At 35.7% G+C, this 4,019-nt stretch overlaps 1 pseudogene; it reads left to right on the top strand.

The window, feature by feature from the left end:
- Nucleotides 1-3,202: 3,202 nt before the first annotated feature.
- Nucleotides 3,203-3,539, top strand: LOC120612408 (60S acidic ribosomal protein P1-like; annotated as a pseudogene).
- Nucleotides 3,540-4,019: the final 480 nt, after the last annotated feature.

Below are 4,019 nucleotides of genomic sequence, written 5' to 3'. Positions count from 1 at the left end.
ATTTATCCATATCTTTTTGTACTCTCAAGTTTTATTTATATAACTTAGAACTATTGCATTTGGTGCATAAAACTTTAGATTCCCATTGAATCTATCTTCTGGTTAATTAAATGTTAATAATTATGTAGTGTCACCCTTTATCTATAACAATATGTGTGCCTTAAATTTTATTTTATCTGATATAAATCACGCCACGCTAGCTTTCCTTTATTTTGTATTTGTCTGGTATATCACTTTTGGTGCTTTTGCTTTTGACTTTTTGTTGTCCCTATATTTTAGGCGTGTTTCTGGAAATGGCATACAGAATGTCTGTTTCTTTTTTTTTTTCCAAAACTAGTTTGATAGTTTATATTTCTTAACTGAAGAATTTAATTCATTAACATTTCTTTTAATTGTTGACATTTTTTAATTTATTTCTAGTTATATCTTTATTTTCCATTTGTCCTACTGTTTCAGTGCTTCTTTTTTATTTTGCTTTCTTTGCTTTGTTCTGAATTAGAATTTTGTTTGGGTTTGTTTTTTGTTCTTCATTTTTTCCATTATTTATTAATTTATTTACTTAGTTAGATCTTTTTAAAAATTAATTAATTATTTTTATTATGGTGACATTGGTTAACGAAATCCAGTAAGTTTCAGGTATACAGTTCAACAGTAAGGCACATTTATAATGCATTATGTGTTCACTGCCCATAGATAGATTTCTTTCTGTCACCATATATTTGACCCTTTTTACCCCATCTACTTTCCCCTTCCCACCTCCCCCCACTTTCCCATTTATCAATACGAAAGTTTTCACAGTTGATTTCTATTCTGTCAAGGGAGATTCCTAAAATTTTAAAATGCTCATTTTAAATGCCTAAATTAACCAATATGCCTCCCTTCCTTAACAATACAAAGACTTTAGAATGCTTTATTTCCACCATCACTCTCCTGGCTCATGTACTATTGCCATCCAGTGAGCTTTGTCTTTTTTAAACCCTAAAATTAGATGTTTGATTAGAATTTCTTTTAGTGAGAGTCTCTTGATGACAAATGCCCTGAGTTTTTGTTCATCTGGAAATGTTTCTATACTTTCAAAAGTTTTCTGGGTGTAAAATTCTTGGATGGCAGTAATTTCCTTTTATATTTTGACTACTATTGTACTATGGAATAGTTATCAGTCTATTTTTTTGTTCCTTCATGCGATGCAGAATGGGACACCCGACTGGGGAGAACTCAAGCCCTGCACTGAGAGAAAGTTCTTTGCTGAAGGTAAGAAAGAATTCAAAGGCGCAACAGGGTTAGAGTCAAAAGGAAAGTTTATTAGAGGGGAAAAACCAAAGACAAGAGAAAGCAAGGACATAAAGCCAAGACAAGAAAAAAAGCCCCTAGTGTCTGAGAATATATTTTATATATCATTCTTGGTTTCTGTGAATTATAGTTTAAAGACTTTGTTTACGCATTTTCCTTTGATATGGGCATACAGTGAGAAAGGATAAGAATGTATAGCATGAAAAGGTAAGAACATGAAAGTCCTGCTGACAATTCCCAGCCTGTGATCCATAGGTTTTCTGTGATTTTAGCCATAGGTAATGAATGATTTTATTTTGTGTGAGGTGGTACTTAAAGGCTGTTTTTCTGTTTTCCCTTTACAGTGTGGGGAAATGGGTTGTTAGTAATCCCAGCGTTAATCCTCCTTTGTTCTGCAGGTTTCCTTGTAGTCTGGCTGCAGGGCTGATCAGTGTAGTGCAGTGTCTGAATATAGCTTGATTTAACACTTTAGTTCTCTTGCCTTCTCCCCACATTACATGGATAATGTTTTTCCTGGTACATTTTTTAGACTGTTGTCTTTAGTGCTCTACAATTCCACTTTGGCATGTCTGTGTTGATTTCCTTTTAATTAATCTACTTGGAATTAACTGGGATTTCTGAATCTGAGAATTGATGTATTTTGTGTTTCAGTAATTTAGTGATTATTTTTTTTGAATGTTGCCTTTCCCTTGTTCTCTTGATTCTCTTATTTTATAACTGCAATTAAATGGTTGTTAGAACACTCTAGCCCAATGGTTTGTTAACCCTTGAGCTTACTGGGAGCCACCTGGTTTTATTAAAATTATTATTGAAACATAGCCATACCAATTATGAGTTGTCTATGGGTGTTTTCAAGCTACAACAGCAGACTTGAGTAGTTGTGACAGAAAATATAAAGCCCTCAGAGCTTAAATTATTTATTACTAGGCTCTTTAAAAGAAAGTTAGATGATCTCTGCTTCTAGCCTTTATGTCTTTTATATACTTCAGTTTTTCATTTCTCTGTTTCTGCATTCTGAGTAATTTTTTCTTTCTTATCTATTTTCCAATTCACCAATCTCTTCAACTCTATTAATCTTTTAGGTAACTCAAGTATTATTTGATAAATCCCTTGCTTTTCTATAAGATTCATCTATGTCTTTTTCAAATCTACTTGATTTTTTTTTATTGTTTCTAACTCTTTACTCATGTTTTTGATTCCCACTGTTGAAAGAAAGAAGGAAGGAAGGAAGGAAGGAAGGAAGGAAGGAAAGGAAGAAAGAAAAGAAAAGAAAGAAAAGAAGAAAAGAAAGAAAGAAAGAAAGAAAGAAAGAAAGAAAGAAAGAAAGGAAAGAAAGAAAACAGGCCTCAAAAAGATCCCACTTGTGTTAAGGCCTCAAGGCAGCAAAGAAAGATGTAATACTTAACCTAATTAGAGTTTCAATCTTCCCCAGAAATGTAACCTTTAACAGTCAACTCGGAATTTTCTGGTCAGCACTAGGAAATATGCTAATAGACCCCCTTACTTCCCCTAGAAGGGCTATCTTGACTAAAACAATGCATTCTTTTTTTTTTTTTGCAATTACAGTTGATTTAGTGGGGTGAGATGGCTAAAAAAGATGAAAGGAATTAAGAAATATAAAAAAGCATCTTTTGCTAAAAATCTTCTTTCCACTTCCTGTCTTTAAAAACATTTCTTTTTCTGCAGCTAGATGAAGCTCTTTTCTATTTACCATATGGTATGCTTCCTGATTTCATGAATTGTTTAGTAAAGTCAATCAGCCCTTTAAAATCTACTCAGTTATGCCTTTCCTCAGCTGCCGGTAAGATGCTCGGTCCTTCTGAGGAAGCTAAGGCTGCGCTGGGGTGAGGCCCTCACTTCATCCAGCGACTAGCATCACAGACAGCAGCGTTCACCCAGTACTTCCTGCACCATGGCCTCTGTCTCAGAGCTCGTCTGCATCTACTCAGCCCTCATCCTGCACAATGATGAGGTGATAGTCACAGAAGATAAAATCAATGCCCTCATTAAAGCATCCAGTATAAATGTTGAACTTTTCTCACCAGGTTTGTTTGCAAAGGCTCTGGCCAATATCAACATTGGGAGCCCCATCTGCAATGCAGGGGCAGGTTGACCTGCTCCAGCAGCTGGTGCTGCACCAGAAAAAGGCCCCCTCCACTGCTGTTGCCCCAGCTGAGGAGAAAGTGGAAGCAAAGAAAGAAGAATCTGAGGAGTTCAATGATATCATGGGCTTTGGTCTTTTGGACTAAGCCTCTTTTGTAATATGTTTAATAAAAAGCTGAACTCAAAAAATAAATAAATAAATAGATAGATAGATAGATAGATAGATAAATAAATAAGATCTACTCTTATTTAACACCACTCATTTTTTAAAAAACACATTAAGCATGTTCGGGGGGATATTGTTGCAAGAAGCGACACCCAACAGAGGAAATTGGATGCTCGGACAACTTTGTTAGAGGAAGGAGAATTTATTGTCAGTGGTGTACGTGGGGTTTTTTAACAGCACCTAAGCATGAGCTCTCCTTGGTTAGATTTCTTACGGCTTATAGATCTCTGCAGTGTCCATGCAAGGGGCACGTGATTCCTTTGTCTGAGGTTCTACGTGCACCTCCAGACTCAGGATGTGGGGGAAGGGGATTCACGTAGGTGCTGCAAGAAGGAAGGAATTCTCAGGCCACCAGTCCTATCTATATTCAGATTATTTGTCTTGTAGGTGTTGCAAGAGT

This window comes from Pteropus medius, unplaced genomic scaffold (assembly GCF_902729225.1).
Source record: "Pteropus medius unplaced genomic scaffold, Ma_sr-lr_union100, whole genome shotgun sequence".
Classification (NCBI taxonomy): domain Eukaryota; kingdom Metazoa; phylum Chordata; class Mammalia; order Chiroptera; family Pteropodidae; genus Pteropus; species Pteropus medius.
Note: the sequence above shows the minus strand (reverse complement) of the source record. Positions and strands in the feature narration are given on the sequence as shown.